The sequence below is a fragment of the Heterocephalus glaber genome, unplaced genomic scaffold, assembly GCF_053883595.1.
Source record: "Heterocephalus glaber isolate CG9 unplaced genomic scaffold, H.glaber_assembly_v1.0 deba00001429, whole genome shotgun sequence".
In the NCBI taxonomy this organism is placed as follows: domain Eukaryota; kingdom Metazoa; phylum Chordata; class Mammalia; order Rodentia; family Bathyergidae; genus Heterocephalus; species Heterocephalus glaber.
In genome coordinates, this window is record NW_028258294.1 from 25683949 (window position 1) to 25704804 (window position 20856).

A 20856-nucleotide genomic window follows, 5' to 3' on the forward strand; every position below is an offset into this window, starting at 1 on the left:
AGACTCCAACATTATTAACAATTGAGTAAGGGGCTCAAATGATCATTTTTCAAATTGGTCATTTAAATTTTTTCAGTTATGTCTTCTTTATACAGTATAAAGCTAACTTTTAAAAAATATTTATCTAACTACCTTTAGATCTCGAATTTAGCTTCTTTGAATTAATGGTGGATCAATTCTAAGATGTTAGTCCACCAACACCAAAGTTGATAAGAAATCAGAATCTTTCTCAATATTTTTTTGTGCCCTCAGTCTGAGATATTGCTGATTATATCTGATAAGTTTGTTTTATCTTCCTCCAACATAGACATTTTAGGACATCACATTTGCTCTTTGATTCGACAAACTCCTCAGGAAAAATTAAAATCCTTTGATGTGGATTGTCCATTCTGACAATATCATGAGAAAGCTTTTGTTCTCACAATGTCTGGAATAATTCCTCAGTCTAGAGAGTGACAGACTAGATTGAACTAGCTTTGGTTCTTTCACCACTAATTAGGTGGCAAGGCAGACCTGCCTCGGGCCATATAGACATTGACTCTGTTCCAATAATTAGCCTAATGAAGTGACTGTAGCCCTAGCAAGAGATGTCCTCATGTGATCTTGGAATCCAGAATCTTGTAAATGGTGGACTTCTCAAGGACAAGGAAGGTTGCCTCATTCTCCTTGATTTCCAGGTGTATGATACAGCATATTTTCCCAAAAAATATTTATTTCTAAAAAGCATTTGTGTAAAAGGTAGGGGAAAGGAAATAAGGGAAAAGAAAAAATATGAGAAAAGGAAAAAATGGAAACCAAGTCTCTATAAATAGGGAAGGGTGGAGGAGGTGAAGGGAGGGCAGGGAAATGGGGAAAAAATAAGAACTAAGATACATCATGTAAAGGTACAAGATCCCAAAGATGAATGTAACCATATTTTATACCTAAAATGTACCAATAAAATTAATGAAAATTTTTTTAAAATTTGTGTAACCTAATGTGTTTTTTTGAAGAAAGTTTCTTGAAGTATATTACTAGATTCTGCCCTTAATTCTGCTTTATTTGCCAATTTTACCAGACTCTTACATGGATACATTTGTTTTTAAAAAGTATATAAGCTTGGAGAAATAACAAATGGTAGATGAAAAAATAAAACTTCAAAATTATTCCAAAAGAGTAGAAATAGTGGCTCCTCCTGGCAGAAAAAAGTTTATATAATAATATGTATATATTTTAATATGGAATATTAATTATACAATTATAAGAAGCAAAGCTGAGTAGCAACAGTTTATGTGAAAAGATACAGATCTTATGCTTGTTCATATACTTAATTTTAACTATGGTATCAGTTGAAATACAAATGAATAAAAATACAGAAGTGATGGATTTTAATACAACTATATTGATATAATATACAGAGCACTATGTTTTGTGGTCCTGGGAGGCCACTGTCAGGACTTACGTAGTTCTAGTTACTGTATTTTAAGAGATTGTTCAACAAATTATAACAAAGCTTCTCAAGCTTTATCACTTGTACAAACCATCTTATCAGTAGATCTGGCCTTGGACATGAAAGTCTGTTTATAGCAGCTTTCAGGTCATGCTTGTATCGCTGGGGCACAGAGCACTTTCTAAATAGCAGGGAGCTAATATCCCCAAACAGAGATATATCAGACAGACCAGGGGCCTGAAAATCAAGCCATGATCATTGTTGAAATTACTGAACTATTTAGCATGGGAGAAGATTTACATGGTGGACCCATATTTCTAATACTTAAATTTTGTATAACTGTCATACAAGTCAAGAATAGATTTGTATTCTTTTTTTTTTTTTTTTTTTTGGTACCGGGGATCAAACTCAGGTCCTTGTGCGATGAAACCACTGAGCTAAATCCCCGGTCCCAAGATTTGTATTCTTGTCACCAAACACAAATGAGAAGCGGGAGAACTTACGGAGGCAGATTTTGGCTAACTGTAACAAATATGTCCTAGCAGATGGAGCCATTCAGTGATGGACAGCACTGCCTCCTAACCTTGAACATGTCCCTGCATCGGCCATGTTTAAGCAGGAGCAGATAGACTACCGGTTAGGCATGAGAAATATGTCCTATGTGGAAGAGAGGATAGACTGGATAAAATTTAAGGTTTTTTTCAGTTCTTCAATGCTGCAAATATGTACCTTATTTCTCCTTAATGTCTACTCCTTGATTTTTTTTTCTTCAGCCTGTTGTTCCAAGTCCCTGAGCTTCACTGCAAATTCCTTCTGGGGAGAAACTGGATGTGAAAATGCTCTTGAAAATTTATAGCACCATATAAAATACAAGTTTATATTGAGAATTTTATAGCACCCCATTAATTTTCTTTCATTTCTATCTACCTGGTTATCACCTTACTATGGAATTTTCTTGGATGGAGCCAGTATTCAGCAAATGGGTGATATTCAGTTATGAATAAAGGTAGTATTTCATGGTAATGAGGGTAGTAACAAGTGTTAGGTAGCTGAATGTATTACAAAACAATTGTGGCACTTCCAGGACTCTAAAATTCAGGACAGATTCTGACTCCTAGTGTGGTTCCATTTAGTTCGCTATGGAATCTGAGAGATACATTAATTGCTATGTCAAAGTCACTTTCAAACCCAGAGTTAGAGAAAATGTAAGCATATATTTTTAAATGTCAAAAATATTTTCTTATTTTCTGTTGTGTTTGAAATTGATTGTCTAATTCTAGTACTTCTTAAGCTTTACATTTCAGGGCAGTTTTTAGAGAATTGGCATCCTGAAACATGATGAAGGCACTTTATTAGACTTATTACAAAACTAAATCAATGCCTTTGTGCCCTGAGGCAAGCCTGCTGTGCCATCTAATTAGTGGTGGAGGAACCAAAGCTAATTCAATCTAGACTGTCATTTCTGGGACTGAAAGATTGCCCTGGACACCTGAGGAGCATAAGCCCTCTCAAAGGATTACAGCATCAGTACCAAGCCAAGGAGGGCACTGATGTCAAACCAGGAAAGCCCATCCTTCCTCCAACAGCAGGCATAGATAGAGCAGATTTGATGGGAATTATTGTCACATGGTGGAGGTTTCAAAAGGAACAGACAGTGAAAATAGTGGGCTCAAAATAACATGGCACTTTTTTTCTCTACACAAAGTGTCAACCAGATATTGTTCTCCTGAATCTGAAATTTAAACACACACACACACACAAACAAAAAATTCTTTCACATTCAGAAACCAATTTGTTTTGACAACCACACAGATAGGAGACATCAAGGTAGACAAAACCATTTCATTGATGAGGACATTGAATCTCACAGAATCTATGTGGCTTACTCAATGCCACAGAGAAGTTCTCTATTATAAAAGAGCCAGGATATGTTTTGCCTTCAAACTTAACTTTCTTTTCATTATGGAAAGAACAATTAAATGTCATATTTTCTTTGAGAACTAAAATACATTTTTGGATGATGCTGTATATTGCTATAATAGAGATATATTTAAGCAGCTCTGTCATTAATATTTTTAATGGAATTTATTGGTCTCATCCCTTAGAGTATAATTCTTTTGGGCAACTCAAAATGTTTCACAAATATCCATGTTCATTGAGTTCCTACTGTCCACAGTGTACTTCAAAAGTCCTTTACATGTCTTGTTATTTATTCCTCACTAAAACCCCATCAAATGAGCATTACTAGATCCATTTTTTAAAGTAAAGAAATTATTAGGAAAAACTGATCTGCCTTGAATCTCACAGCTAGCAAGTAGCAAATTTGTCACTCCATCACATCATGCCTTCCGTATAGTACAATAGAGTCCTTCATTAATTTATCTGACCCATATTTGTCAAATACAGTGGTGCCTCAGTTCATGAACTTAACTCATTTCACAATTCTGGAAATGATAGCTATGTTTGTGTTCGTGTGGGAAAGATGGCTGCAGTCATGTTTGTCACCCAATCCAGAGTTCGAAAACAGAAACTAAATTTTCCCAAATGCTTCTATTTGCGAACCCAATTGTTTGCAAACAAAAGTATTTGTGAACCGAGATACCACTGTATACATATCTCAGCATAGAATGGGAGCTCAAAAATGTAATAGATGATCATTCTGAAACGATTTTGACTTAACGTTATTATTTTCACATTTAGCTTGAAATTTGTATTTTGCTGGGTGTTGCCAAAGTGTTGTTGTTGAAAAATACCTATTCAAGATATAGCAAGTATGGAGTTACCTTATACTTTATCCTTCTGCGTAAAACCTTTGAGGTTCTAGATCAAGGATTAGCAAGATTCTGGGGGTAACTTCCTTTATGACCCAATTTACATTGTCCTTCTGCTTTTACCTAGCATAGAATACCCATGATGAGGTTAGGATAGGAATTAAAAAATTGGGGGTATGACAGCTACTTTCTCCTTCAGGGCCTACAAAAATCACTCATGAAGGGGAACTCAGTGGCCTTCAAGAACAACTTCTTCAAGTTCAGACTCCTAATTTATAATAAAACACAATCACGGTCCGGGGACTTAGCTCAGTGGTTTCGCCGCCTGCTGCGCAAGCGCAAGGACCTGAGTTCAATTCCCGGTACCAAATAAAATAAAATAAAACACAATCACTGTAACTCTGTCTCCCTTTTGGGATTATTGTGAAGAGCAAATGTATATAAAAGCACTTAGAAACTGATAGGTACCGTAAATAAAAGAGAGTATACAGTACTACATATAAGATAGTCACATAATTTTATTTTTGCTAAGCATTTTCCTTTTTTGCTAAAATGAAGGAGGTGTGTTGTTATAGTTTACATCTAAAATGTACCCCAAAGCCTCATGCACCCATAGGTGGGGCTTTTGGTAGGTGATTAGATTATGGAGGCTTAAAGCTGACTTGCTCTTAGGAAGTGAAATCTGATCAGAAGAGGTGCGTCACTGGGGGGCGTGACCTGGCCCATCTCTTCCCCACTCCCCCTTGATCTCTCTCTCCCTGCTTTGCCTGCCAATCCATGCAAAAGCCTTCTCTGCCATGCCCTGCTGCCATAGTGTTTTGCCTTGGATCCAGACAACTATGAACTGAAACCTCTACAAAATGTGATCCAAAATAAACCTTTCCTCCTTTAAGTTGTGGGTGCCGAGTATTGTGTCCCAGCAATGAAAAAGTAACCAAGATGTATTCAATGGTTAATTTTATGGGTCACCTTGACTGGGCTAAGGGATTCCTAAATAGCTGATAAACATTATGTCTGAGTGGATCTGTGAGAATGTTTCCAGAATAGATTAGTGTTTGAATTGGTGGGCTGAGAAAAGATGACCATCCTCATCAAAATTGATTGATGTCATCTAATCCATTGTGGGCTGGATAGAACAAAAAGTGGAGAAATGCAAACTTGTTCTCTCTTCTTGAGCTAGGACATCCATCTTCTGCCCTCAGACATCAGACCTCCTGGTTCTTTGGCCTTCACACTCCAGGACTTACACCAGTGGTCTACTTGGTTCTCAGGCTGAATTACACCATGAGCTTTCCTGGTCTTTCAGCTTACAAATGGCAAAATGTGGTATTGCTTTGTCACCATTATTGGAAAGTCAAGTCCTAAAAGTCTCCTATTATATGTATATGTCTCTACATCTATCGATATCTGTACTTGCCTCAATATAATTTTAGTATTCTTTTTCTGGAGAACCCTGACTTATCCAATATGAACATAAATGAAGTAGTTTGGAAGGATAGGATGTGGGAACATTCCTAGAGGGTCCATATCTCAATAGCAATGTGACCCCAGGCAAGTTACCTAAATACCCATCCCCAACCACACACACCTTCTATCTAAGTCTATTTTCTGTTGCTCTAATAGGAGTACACAGACTTGGAAAATTATAAACAAATGAAGTTTATTTGACTGGGAAGTCTGAGAACACAGCACAGGTACCTGACAAGGGCTTCCGTGCCATGTCATTACATGCTGAAGGGCAAGCCAGTACCATGAAACCCAGAGAAAATCAAATTTTACTTTTCATGACAAACTCACTCCACTGACATGGGCAGCAATGCATTCAGAAGGACAGAGTCCCCATGACCTAACCACTTCTTAAGATCTTGCTTCTCAATGCTGTCAACATGGTGATTAAATTTCAACACAAGCCTTAGAGGAGACATTCAAGCCATAGCATCCTCTGTCAATTGGGAAAGTGATACCCTGTTTTTCAAAAGCAATTCATGTATTTAAAGCCCTAACTGAATCTAAGACTCTTAGACTATTTACCAATTACTGACACTTCACTTCCCATAACTGCCCAATAAAGAAAACAATTTTTTAAACCTACTGTGACTATTGTCTTTCCCTGATGCCAAGCAAGGTGCCCTTTTAAGACACCTAAATTTGCTTTTGGTGTTACTATGAATCACTAATGTGATAAAATTACTGCATCTTGTCTCCAGTTCCAGATTTCATTTTCAAAGGGCCATGGGTAATTCTGAGCGGACAAATCCTCATCTCTATTTCTAAACCAAGTGATTGATAACATGTTAATCCATGCCTTGTACTAAGGATTAGAAGATAATGATTCATAAAAGCTACAGAGCTGATATATCCTAACTGCAATAACAACTTAAACTATAATCAATACCATTATATTTTTCTATATGAATTATATATGTGAATGATTTATATCTGTGGAAAAGTTTTGAAATTTCCATATTTTATTCCTCCCTCCAAATACCTGCCCCTTAAATTGATGTCAATACATTCCAAATGAGGTTTACCTTTTCTTTAATATATAGTCAAATAAAGAAAATACCTCTTGAGAAGTACAACAGCATTTAAATGGAACAGTATTGATGTTTTCCAATCAATGCTCATAATGGTATATGCAGGAAAACAATATAGTTCTATGGGGAAGAAATCAATATATCTTAAGTAATTCACTGCAATAAGGCAACTGCAATAAGGATTCAGGTAACTGCATCCTGGCTGTTGATGGTGTTGCCTCCTTGCTTCCTACAAGCAGCTGAATGATTTTAAAGCCAATTATTCTACCCAAATGAAACTTGTGAATGTATTGTAATTCCAGTACCTCCCACCAAGTGGAGACACAGCTCCAGAAATCAGCAGGTTGTCCATCAATAACATAACTAACACATATCTATGCAAGTGGCTTCCTACATGAGTAGTTCCTACACTCAGTTATGGATTTTTAAGTCTCCTCAAGTAGGCAATGAAAATGTACCTTTACAGAAAAACAAAATCTTCCAATAAACATGCCTTGAAGAGGATCAGAACATGTGGTCGCCACTGTGGTAACTTGATGTAAGAAATTTCTGCTCCTCAGAATCTTCATTTTTTATCATCCTTCTCTGCCAAGGCTCAAAATATTGTTGTTTATAGATGGTTGTGTCTCCTTAGAGAAAAAGCAGTATGTTAGTAAACTCTGGGCCTTCACCTTCCCTTCTGTCTGTCTAAAACCTACCTCTATTTAGGGTCATAACAAATCTTACTTCCATAAAATCTTCCGTGATTACATTCATCACATTTTCTCTCTCCCTATTTTGTTTGTTTTTCCTGAAAGAGATTGCCTGTGCAGGAGGTGATATAAAAGAATAATTAAATATCCATCTTTGGAGTGAGACATATCTGAGTTTGAATCTTGACTTTGACAGTTACTAGTCACATGTGTTTGAACAAATTATATTCCCTCTGTAAGTTTTAATTTCTCCATCTTTAAAGTGAAGATAATCATATCTACTTAATGATTTTTTTGGTGGAAATTTAAAATCTCAAAGCAGGTGAAGAGTTTAATAGAGTACCCAGAAAAAAATCATAAATGCTAAGTACATGGAAATTAGTATTTTACCAATTTTTTTATATAACACACATTGCACCTTTTCTCTGTACATGGCATAAGTGCTACCAAGCTATCTAACAAAATAGGTAATAGCTTGAAAGATTTAGAATGACAGGCCTGTATTAATATGATACTGTATAAACTCCTGGTGTTAGATTTTAAAAAGCAAAGGTGATTATAGAATGAGGGGCCATTTGACTTAACATTTCATTTGAAAAGGACTAAACCTCTTTAGTTGACTATTGCTTCTGTATGAGTCAACAGAGTGTCATAGTTGCCTAAAATGCTGAGATGTTAAAAAAGTTTTCATCAAGTCTATCCCTGTCTTCTAATTTTGTTTACTGTGTCTTCTGTCATCCAGTCAGTTTAAATGCTATCAGCTTATTAATAGGTGATTTATAATATCAGGGAAAGTTATATTCTACTCTGTGACAGTAAAGATGGCCCATCTGTCTTCCAGACCCAATTTCTCTTCCTCCTTTACCCATTTCCCAGTCTTCCTTACAGTTAATGTAGTCTTGTGGTTTTAGGAGCTAAAGTGATGATCAATGACACAGTTCCCTATGAACTCCCATGTGCTCTGTGCTCTTCTGTTTGCCCCAATTTGATGTAGTTGAGCACAAGTACCCTAAAGTCATGTTTTAAAGATGGTAGAACTGCAAGTAGCAATAAATATGGTTCCCTATGCCAATGCTTAATGGGCCACCTGCCACTCAGGAATGTCCATTTTAAATTCATATGAGCCAGAAATAAGCTTCCATTGTGTTTAAACCATCATCATCTTTTGTGTTGTTCTATAATACCTAGCATACCCAAACTGATTCAACTGGTCTATATATATATATATATATATATATATATATATATATATATATGTAATTTTTGTTTGTATGAGTGGGTCAGAGTTTAGGAGGGATATTGGCATGTTTGAGAAGTTTCCAGAACAATTTAAGCTACTATGATACTTAAGAATTTAAGAATCACCTAGATGATTTTTTTAAAATATCCATGATTTAAAATCTCATAGGTTATTACTCTGTGGGTCCTACATTAAAAGCCACTAGTCTACCAATCCAAAAACGGGCATCTGGGATGAATAGGCACTTCTCACATGAAGAAGTACAAACAGTAAATAAATATATGCAAAATTGTTCAACATCACTGGTCATCCAAGAAATGCAAATTAACATCTCACTCCAGAAAGAAGGACTATCATAAGGAAAAAAATAAATAAATAAAATGAGATGAAAAAAAAAAAAAAGAAATCAACCAATAACAAATGTGGGCCAGGCTGGGGGGGAAAAAGGAACCCTTCTCCACTGCTGGTGAGAATGTAGACCAGAGCAACCACTGTGGAAATCAGTGTGGAGATTCCTCAAAAATCTAAAACTAGAGGGTCCATTTGACCCAGCCGTGCCCCTTCTTGGTGTCTTCTCAAAAGAATTAAAAGCCTCATACCACAGCGATATATGCATACCCATGTTTATAGCAGCATAATTTGTAATAGCTAAATCTTGAAAACAGCCCAAATGCCTAACAACCAATGAATGGATAAAGATGTCATTTTTTATACAATGGAGTACTACTCTACTATAAAGAAGGATAAACTTGAGACATTTTTAGGTAAACAGATACACTTTGAGAATATAATTTTGAGTGAAATAGAGCACACCTGTTTAAATATCACATTGTTTCTCTTGTGTGAGAAACCAAAAGGGTAAATAAGGATCAAAATGGATGACAGATATTGGAAAGTTGGAAGAAAATGTACAATTGGGAAGGGGAACAAGGGAGGGGAGAGGGGGAGGGGAAGGAAGGAATAGGGATAAAAAAATAAAAAAGAATGGAAAGAAAACAATAGAAACAAAGTTTTGTAAATGGAGAGGGGAAAAGGGATTGAAGGGAAGGGGGGAAAATGAATTAAGATACATTATACACATGTACAAATTCCCTATGATGAATATGATCAAAAATGTACCAGTAAGTGCCGGGTATGGTGGCATACATCATACATCTGTAATCCCAGCACTCAGGAGGCTGAAGCAGGAGGATCGCTGTGAGTTCAAGACCAGCCTGAGCTACATAGTGAGTCCAAGGACAGCCTGAACTACAGTGAGACCCTGTCTCAAAAAACCAAAAAAAACAGTACCAATAAAATTAATTGTAAAAAAAAACAAGCCTAGAACCGTGGCCTTGGAGAATGATTGAATGAGATGGGGATGTTTTTCCTAGAAAATAGAAACACTTTGATGGCTGTCTTCAAATATCTGAAGGGCTGTCAGGGGAAAGGGATTTACATTTATACTGGAAAACAATGACCTAGATCAATGGGTAAAAGTCAGAGATTTGGATCATAGGAAAAGATCATAAAATTGTAGTTTCTCAAAAGTATCCCTCCTACTTTTAAAGTAAGGTCTTCTCTGTTTTGTGAGATTATGTAATAGTATCAATGCTATAGTATTCTTCACAATCATATTTTATCTAAACCTCATAACCACATTGTGGAACACGTCCTCTTTTATAGATTAGTAAACTAAGACCCATGGTTAAACTGCCTTCCCATTCTCAAAGAGCTGGGAAAGAACACAAGTAAAACTTTACTGCTCATCTTCACACTCAGAGACAATTCTTTTTACTGCCACTAATTAGGTGCCTAGTAATAGTTCCTCCCAAACATAAGATTCCACAAAAAATCTTGGGAGCTCTTCAATAGCAGAGATGTTACTTGCTCTTTTTTTATTTATATAGTCACATCACCAAGCACAAAGAAGGTGCTTATTAAATACAGAACTGACTTTAAATAGTGCCACCCTTCTAAAATAAGTTAGAAGTTAGCCTTTTCTGTCTACTTTGTAGTCACACAAAACTTCTGCTGTCATAAATAACATTGCATACTACAGAACCAATAAAAAGAAACATAGCTCATGTTTTCCAAACAGAGGGCACAAAAAAGCAAGAGTCAGATACTTGAGTCAATAGTAAATAAAAAAATCTGTGTGAGTTTCACCAAGACATTACAGCTCTGTTTTCAGTGTGACTCTGTAGTGTACAATGCACAGGGTTGGACTTCAAGAGACCTTGTGTTGAGTTTGAGCTCTGCCACTTGCCTTCTTTGAGGACTTGGAAAGTGACTCAGGCTCTGCATGATTTGACATCCTCACCCAGGAGCTAGACCATGATTATCAGTGGCAGTGACACCACAAAAGAAGCCAGTGAGACTTTTTATGCTTCCTGAATCTGATTGTGCCTTTATCTCTAAGGACCACATCTCTGTAGGAAATAGAGTCATGTATCTAACAAAACATTCAAACATGAAATCAGTAAAATTAGACTGTAGGAAATAGTATGAGATTACCATCTCAGTCTCTGTTTTTAAAAATTCAAAGAAAAATAAAAGAGATAAAGGGGACACATATAAAATATGGACATGGCATGGCCAGGTCTCCTGATATCAGGAGGAAAGTACTAAGATGGTCCCAAGGCCCAGAGCTGCACTAAGATAGAGAGGTTCAAACTCTGCACAGGGCTCTCTGATAAATATTCTCAGACTGAAATTCTCAAGAGCTGAAAAGATCAAATTTACACCATGGAGGTAAATGTATTTACAGACTGAGACGCAGGGGAAAGGGAGGTTATTGTTAAGTGACTTTCAGTGTGGGATAATGAAATGGTTGGTGCTGATGGCCGACAGCTGCATAACAACAGGAATGTACTTAATGCCAAGAAGCTTAAATGGTGTGCTTCAAATGGTTAAAATGATAAGTTTTATGTATATTTTATTTATATTTATAGTTGTAATTATAAAAAATAATTTTAGTTGTTAAGTGTTGTAAAACAAAAAAATTAGAAGGTGATCAACCAATGTCATGGCCTTCTTATGTCTATTTTCAATAGTTTAGAATACAAACTCTGAAATCAAACAATAGCTTCAGATCAGGGCTTCTAAGCTGTACCTTGTGTTAGTACTGTAACATTAGTCAAGTTACAAAATTGTCCCTCAGTTTCCTCATCTATAAAATAAGTAAATTATAGTATGTAAGTCATAGGATTGTTGAGAAGGGTAAGTTACATAATCCATAGAAATTGCCTAGTACAAAGTTACGAAGTATGTCCTCAGCCGCTCTTAGCTATAATGTTATTATTATCATGTTATTGCTGTTGACAACTATATTCAGACATTACTGCTTAACATAAACATGAAAGGTTTCAAGAAAACCCTAGTGAGGAGGGAAAGGTAAAGAGTGCACATTTAAATCAGCAGGAAATCTATTAAATATCTATTATAATTCAGTGCTGTTCTAGGTACTGGGGAAAAGAGAACAGGTCAAACACAAAAGCATGCCATATGCTCTAAAGAAGTTAACAGTCTCTCTGGAAAAGAAGCAGAAGCTGACACACAAAGCTGTTCGGTAATGGCAAGTGTGTAACAATACCCTGCTCTTTCACTAGGACAACAGGCTAGCATAGAAACCCTTCCCTATAACATGCTTCACTGTTCACAGGCACATATGTTGGGGTCACCTCCACTTAGGTTCAGATCTTACTTCTATGGATTCAAGAAGCACAACCTCTCTGAACCAGTGTCCTCATCAGAGCAATAGAGACAGGAGCAGTAACTACCTTTAAATGAGATTAATGTACACATGTTAACAATTTCAGACAGGACCTAGCACAGAGTAAGTCTTCCATAAAAATCACCTTATTTAATCAACATCCCAAAGTAATGACCACCACTTATTCTTGTCTTATGTAAGACAGCCAGGGCTCCAAAGTGCTAAATGACTCCCTCAAAGCCCAGCTAGTGCATGACAGAGCCAGGAGTCCAGACCAAACCATGAGCCTCTTAATCCAGTGCACTTTCTGCTGTAGCAAAGCCATCAATGGAACAATGCTTCATGAATGAAGTAAAAATTCAGAAAGGTAGAATATTTTTCAAATCAATTTTATGAGGAACTAACCGCCTCACACTGTTTTAAACATAACATAATTTATCCTATTTAATCTTTACAATAGTCCTCTGATACATTCATATTTACCCATTTTTACAGATGAGAAAACTGAAGCTTGGATTTTTTTTTAAAAGGCTTTTAAGAAAATAAGTGTTATACCCAGTTTTCAAGGGATCATTAAGAATAATTTGATTTTGTTTAAGCAAATTTTATATTTAGGAGAGAATTACAAATTTCAAACCTAAAAAAATAAACTTGCTAAATGTCACAAAGTTAATAAGAGGTGAAGTTGGGATTTGAACCCAGCTCTATCTGATTTCAAAACCATGGTCCTTAGCCAAAGAAGGGAGCCTGCCAGGTGAGGGGAAGAACATGAATTCCTTGAATATTTTTTGGGTAAACAGCAAAGACTGGGTCTAAAATAAACAGTGCAAATAGAGGAAGATGGAGTACAGGAGGGGAGGAGACCAGAGGAACAGAGAGAAATGGAAAGGGAAACATCAGCAGATGAAGGCAGGTGGGCTGCCTCACAGAAGAGGGTTGATTTGCTTTGTTTTGTTTAAATGAGACTTGCACTATGACATTCCCTTGATTTCCCTGAGTTAGGAAGTAATGTTCATCCTTATAGATCTAATTTTTTCCTAAGAATCAGTTTGTAATTATTGTAGTTAATTCCTGCCAGATAATTAACATCCAGTGGTATCCAGAAAGAGTTTGTTTACCTCATCAAAGGAAATGCCTGAATCCTAAATCTAAATGGGACCTTACTCACTACAGAATCTCTGATGGTGGTAAACAAGGCCATAATGGTGCCCTTGACAGCCAGAATCTTTGACATTACCTACTAACAACAAGCACACTAAGATAAACGTTCAGGAGGGTCACCAAAAGCCACTCTGAAAATATATTTAAATAAAAGGGTCTACAGGTCTGTGAGTTCATCTTTATAGAGGTAAGACTTTGAGGGAAAAGACTAGACTTTGAATATCTTTGATTTAAATTAAACTGAGTAACCTAAGTACAATTTGTTGTAAAATACAGAAGTTATATGTAAGTGGAAATAATTATAGATAACTGTTTGATAGAGGCAAGTTATTAACCATTTACCTGTGAGTCCTTTTAAGAACCATTTTTTTATCTGACCAAGCTGTTTTACAGATTGATTTTTTTAAACACATTAGGGAAAGAAGCCAAAGCCAGTCTTCTCTATAACCCTGAGAAATGACAGTAGGTGCCTTGGAGACTGTTGGTCATTCGGCCTCAGACAGACCTTGTGTTCTTTATGAGAATGCTAGAGGGCACACAGAGTACCACACTCTGCTCACTCTTTGTCCCATTCCCCAGCAGTAACAGCACCAAAAAGCTTCCCAAACTCTGAAGTTCTAGATCTTACAGCTGAACCTCACTGTCTTAAGTAACTGTGATGAGATTAAATGGAAGTTGTTTCTGAGGCTATGCAAGTTGATAAATTTCTTCTCAGCAAGCCCTGTGGTAAAGTATCATCAGATAACCATTCTTCCTGTGCTAGCACATATGACATTGTGTTAGGTGAAATAAGCTAGACAAAGAAAGATAAATTCTCCATGTTCTCACTCATATGCAAAGCTTAATCAATTTATCTCATAGAAGTAGAGAGAACAGTGGTTACCAGAGGATGTGAAAGGCAGAGGAGATAGATGTTGGTATTGACGTCAAAAATATAGTTAGATAGGAGGAATAAGGTCTAGTGTTCTACTGCACAGAAGGGTAACTGCAGTTGACAGCAATTTATTGTATATTTCAAAATAGGTAAAAGAAAGAATTTTTAATTTTCTCAGCACAAGGAAATGATAAATATTTGAGCTAATGGATATGCTAATTACCATGATTCCATTATTATACATTATATATGTATATCAAAACAACACACAGTAAGTATGCATAGTAACACACCCATAAATATGTGTAATTACTACAAACCAATTAAAAATAATTTTTAAGGACCGGGGATTTAGCTCAGTGGTTTCACCGCCTGCTGTGCAAGCACAAGGACCCGAGTTCAATCCCCGGTACCAAAAAAAAAAAAGAAGTAAAAAATAATTTTTAAAAAGACCATTCCTTGTAGAGAAGACAAGTGGCCCAAATATAGTTACTAGTGTTATTAAAGTAAAACCTTTCTTTGTTCATTCATGGATAAGTATTATGGTGGTCAAACAATAAAAGAGTATTTCTGCCTGTGTTTCTTTGTTATCTCTTTGGACCAGTAAATTAGAATAATCTACTTCCTGGTAAAAACACAAATCCTGAAAATTTGAATTGCAGATTCCAGAGCTTTCTGAATGTGATAACTAGATGGCTTCTGGTCAATAGAATTAGGCAAGAGAAATCTGGGTATTAGATACTGGATCTAGGTTTCTTTGGAAAGGGTCTTACAGTCTAATTGGTTACATATTATGATCCCAAGTCAAACCACTATAAGTTAAACAAAACCTTGGCTAATTAGCAATGTAAATTACATTCTATGTATTCCACTTTTAGAAGCTTGAATATACTTCTTTTTTGTTGTTGTTTTTTTTGTTTGTTTATTTTTGTACGGGGATCAAACTCTGAACCTTGTGCTTCTGAGGCAGGCATGGTGCCACTGAACTAAATTCCTGGCCCTTTGAATATACTTCTTTATATTTATTAAACACATAAAGCTTAATAATATAAAAGTTGTAGCATAAATGTTCCTTTTAGGAGATTTTTCTGCCTAAGATGAATTGGCTGAGGAATCTCTAAGTGAATTTTCAGTGATTTTTGGCCTAAAGATGTACTTTTCTCTGGATTAATATCCCTGTGGGAAACATGAGACTTCTTCATGTTGAAAAACTTCTTAACCAGGCTCAAAATTGGAATATCTTAAATTGTGTAAACAATAACCATAACTTGCCATATTCAGGGCCTATTCTATATTTACATAACAGTTCCTAAAGAAGAAACTACATGGTACTGGACATGAAATATATATGAGAATATTGTTTAGCATGTGCAGTTAATTCTGAAACCCAGACTCAAGGATTGACCCATTAGCTTCTATTGGTAAATTCACTATGTTTTTCCTAGTCAATGACATGAATATTTAAAAATGTGTATAAAAAAAATGTGTATAGAGTATATCTATACATGTAACCATGTATATATGGTACATGTATAGTGTGGAATTTGAGTGAGAAACCAAACTTATTATTCTTTTTCATAATGATTTGGATCTTTAAAAAAAACTCACCTTGGGCCGGGGATTTAGCTCAGTGGTTTCACCACCTGCTGCGCAAGCACAAGGACCCGAGTTCGATCCCCGGTACCAATAAATAAATAAATAAATAAAAATTTTAAAAACTCACCTTTTCAACGTTGTTGTAAAATTATACAAAGAAAAAATAATTTGATGAAATCAGAAAGACCAGTCCAAGAGTTTATTCAATCACTGTGGGCCTATTATGTGCCAATAACTGTACTACATTCTGGGAATATAAATATAGTTGCTATTCTTATTTTTGAAGAGTTTTGTTACTGGACCAACACATATGCACATGCGTCCCACAAAGAATAGTATGGCTAACAAAGGTGCCATAAACTATTCACTGGGAGCATGGAGAAAGAGGAAGAGGAGCAAAACTTCTCAGACCTTTAGTCACCAATGTAGGGAAATGACAGAGCTGTATCCTAATCAAAGGATACAATATATTGGCCAAAATTCTGAGGTGAGCCTTGGAAATTTATAAGACCAGTACCTCTGTGTTAGAGCTCAGGAACAAAGAAGTCATCTGACTCACTAAGGTTGTATGTGTTAGGAATTTGGAACAAGTAGATGAGATTAATTGAGAAATGCATGCAAATGCATTTAATTGCATTTATAAGAGCCTGTTCATCAATGAAGATACTTTGTAAACAGATATTGCTCACTACAGAGGAACCCAAGGCAAAAGAGGAGTATAATCTTTTCTAACTAAAGAGACTTTAGGTCCAAGAGGATCAAAAAATCAAAGACTGTGATTTGGCTCTGTATCTTTTATGTCTGTGATGAGTTCAAGGTCTGTACTGTTCTAATTATTAATTACAGTGACATTTGGCCAAGAAATTATATGTAGAGCATTGGATGGTGCCCCAAATTATATAATCCTTTACACATGTTAATCAGTTTAGCAATTAGTGGTTAATTGGTTTTATACTATTTAATTATGCAACTACATTCATTCAGGAATTGTGTTATATTATTTTTTATAGTTTCTCTTCTATCAAAGATAATTGAATAATATGCCAGTCCCTCTCCATTGGCTACCCTTAGAAAAAGTTTGAATTATTGACTCACATAACCAGTGTCAAGATATTATTGTTTCCCTGGTGATAGCTGTTTAAGATGCAGAGATAGTATCTAAGATAAAATAAAACAGCCCGGGAAAGAGCAGGCCAAGAATACAAGAACTTCCTCATACAAATCTGGATTTATGGTTTCTCTTGAAAAGATAATAGCTCTAACAAGGCCAGGTCCACATTTCCAAATGATAACAACTGGCAAGATCTGAGGAGCAGCTGCCCCTTCTAGATGATATGATAACTCGCCAGCTCACCTCTGTCCTCACAAGCCAAAATTAGTATTGCTGACCTGGTCCTGAAGACATTTGAGTTTATGATCCCTGGTATGTTCTTATAAACGCAAACCCAGAGTTCCAGCAAGCATCACAGATGGTTAATGTTCTTAATCTTTAGAGAAAGGAGTTATTTTTATTACTTTGAAATAGACTCCAGAGCCTTTTTTAAATGTTTTAGTCCTTTGAATTTTAGCCAGAAATAGGAATGCTGACAGTCTGAATTTGTTTTAGTGAGCTACCTCATTCCATCAATTTTTCTTTGGGCATACTGTATAGAGTGGATTTGAGAATATGTAGACTCTAAATTCTAATTTCTATTACCAAATCCATAAGTGTCTGTCCTACCTTTCTGCATAATCAAGAAGGAAAGTTAGAATTAGCTTATTGGTGAGGTTGAAGAATAACTTTATAAATGGCAATAACCACTTGATTGTCTGGTTTATCATCAAAGCCAGACAACCCATGACATTCAGTTATTAATGTTATGACGTATATGGTATTGGGAAAATTAATGAAGTAGGTATTTCAAGTAAAACCCAGTTAGTAAATGAAAAATATTTCTACACTATTATCTTCAAAAAGAAGTAAACAAAAAAATTATTAATTGGTAGAAAATGTACGAATTAGTAAAGTCAAAAAGAATAACAATCTTATAACTAAGTATAGAGGGTACTAGAGTCATTGTCATGACATTAGTAACACTGTCTATCTGAATTAAAAATCTGAATGCCTTTGGGGTTCCATAAAAGTGAGATCACTGGACAAAACAAACCCTGTTCAAAGAGCCTTTCAGGATTAAGAACTTTAGACTCTCCATTACTTTTGTTCTTACAAAATTCTCCTTTATTTTTGTTCTTACTTCCATTTCAGAAAACAAAAGCAACACAAATCCCTACAAAGCAGGTATTCTAGCTTTAAAGGATAAGAAATGTTGTTTAGTTTTTTCCACCTAGGGACTTGCCCACATCCCTGGATGCACTGTAAGATATCAAAAGCACAAACATATAATTTGTGTGTTTGTATAATCAAGTGATTTTTATGTATAAATACTAGAAGCAAATCAAGAAAAATATCAAAATACAAGAGAATTTGCGATCCTTGAATATGTCCATATGAAGGCTTTGTAAAATGATAATATTTCTCTTTGGACGCAACAGTTTCTGTGGCATGTGTATGCCTGACCCAGACATGCCTTCTACATAAGTTTCTCTCTCCATTTAGTGTTATCTTCATTCAACAGACAGGAACTGGGAAGTTCGCTCGAGCATTTTAGTGACCTAAAGTTGGGTAGCAAGAGCCTAGGGGCTTTTTCTGAGTCATACGGAAATTGCTTCAGGGTAACAGAGCCTTACAAAATTATCAAGTATGAGTTGAAGGTGACACCAAAGAAGAAAGATTCTCACTGTTTTCCAGGGTTATGGCCTTTTATCTTCTCTGCTTCAGTTCATTTTGTGACTGTAATGCCTACCAATTATAGGGGTCATTTAAACTCTGAAGAGAAATAAAGAATAATTGCACCTTGCCAAGCAAACCTAGGCTCAGAGCTCTGATCACACTTCAGAAGAGAACATCTCTTAGCAAGATTATGCTCACCTTTATTGGAGACTCAGGACTGATCTGTCAATAAGAACAATGGTGTGTGACTCCAAGGCATCTCAGAGGGTCTTCCAGATGATTGGTTTCTCCCACCTTTTCCTTCATCTGGAATATGTAAGGGCCAATCAGAAAACTCACATCACTTTAAAAGAGTAAACTGAAATGAGAATGTTACAAAAAGAAAAAGATTGCTAACTTTAACACACACACCCAGAGCCAACAGGATGGGGACACTTATGATAACTAAATTTCCTGATGCCAATGGTGACATGCCACCTACTCAGTACCAGGTAACTGCAGCCCTCTGGTCAGGAGAGAAGGGCCAAAATAGTCTGCCAGACTGCCAATGCTTCAACAGTGACACCATGTGGCAATGACAGCAACCCAGGCTTCCAAAGTTAACTCAGTAATTTCTAGGTTTCTTTTTTTTTTCTTTATGGGAATCTTCGGATTGAATGAGATCTTTGTCATCATGGGACAAAGCATACAGATAAAAGAAACGTCTTTTCACAATAGATAATAAGATGGAGACTCAATTAGCTAATTTGAATATAAAAAGAAAATGTGATTGTATATTGTACTTCAGTTGGACAGATAATGGCAGATTCACAGAACCCAGGACACCTCGAAACCGAAGTGCCAAACAGCAGACCATGCTTTCTACAAGAAACCAGGTGTGTAGTGAACAATAACAGGGATCCATGCTATTTAGGAGATGAAGATAAGAGGACCCCTGAGATCAGATCATATAAAGTGACCAAGGCAGGCAGCCAGCAGTCAACCTTAGAGGTTACTGGTAGAAAGAGGAAGCCCTTTACAAGATTGAGCCTCCAGAAGAGACTTCAGTGTTGTGTGGTCAGGAAGGGCAACAGTGACAGGAGCCAATATGGGTCTGGACCAGATTAAGCTGTTAAGACATAAACTTCAAAGTCATGGTTAGGAACATACCTGTTATAACAAGGGCAGGTTGTGGCTCCAGAAATAAGGTACAGGAGACAGTCATTCATCCACTCATCAAATATGTAGTGAGTCCTACTCTATGCCAGGTACTACTCTAGGCACTAGGCACATAGCAGCATAAAAAACACTCTGTTCCCAAGGAGTTTGTACTCTATCTGGGGAGACAGACAATAAATAAGAAAATATGTCACAAATAGCAATTAATATAACAGAAAATTAAACCAGGGAAGAGAGACAAGAAAGATGGAGCCAGAGGTAAATTTTAAAGAAGATGGCCAGGTCTCTCTGAGCAGGTGGCATGTGAGCAAGGGCACAAAGGAAGCAAGAAAGTGAAGCACACAGCCATTTGGGGAGAGGCTGGACAAGGAAACAGAGGGAGCAAGTGGCATAGGATCCATAGCAAAATGGGTCTGCAAAAGAACGGGCAAACAGGCCAGCATGGATGGGGAGAACAATATGAGGGTCTGAGGAGGAAAAGGTAGGCCTGAGAGTTGTGAGGCCACATGAAGGACCTCATTCTAAGCTCCATTTGAAAGTGCTAGAGGCTTGAAATGACACTGTGGGGTCCACAAGGGCAGAAGTGAGCAGATGGGTGAGAAGATTAATAAACTAATAATTCACCCAGGCAAGAAAAAATGACAGCCAAGTTCTGTGTCTATTGTGAAGGCAGAGAAAAGTGACTGGATTCTGGATGTGCTTGAAAGGTAAAAAGGATAATTTCATGATAGACACGTTGTGGAATATGAAAAAAAAGGGGAAAGACACAAGCATGACCCCAAGCCTTTTGGCCTGAAACACTAACTACATTTTTTAAAATTACTTTTATTGGTACATTTTAGGTATACAATATAATGACATTCATCATTGGAAATTTGTACCTTTACATAATCTCTCTGGGTTCTTATTATTCCCCCTTCTCCTGCCCTCCCTT

The 20856-nt window shown here is 36.4% G+C and overlaps 1 long non-coding RNA gene across 2 annotated transcripts; it reads right to left on the reverse strand.

Moving 5' to 3' along the window:
• Window positions 1-5335: 5335 nt before the first annotated feature.
• Window positions 5336-20082, reverse strand: LOC110344291 (uncharacterized). Of its 2 annotated transcripts, XR_002386773.2 has the most exons (4): window positions 19914-20082; window positions 18963-19070; window positions 12355-12430; window positions 5336-7366 (listed from the first exon to the last, which is right to left on the reverse strand). It is a non-coding gene; the product is annotated as an uncharacterized LOC110344291 (long non-coding RNA). The 2 variants fall into 2 exon arrangements; XR_015451573.1 differs by lacking the exon at window positions 12355-12430.
• Window positions 20083-20856: the final 774 nt, after the last annotated feature.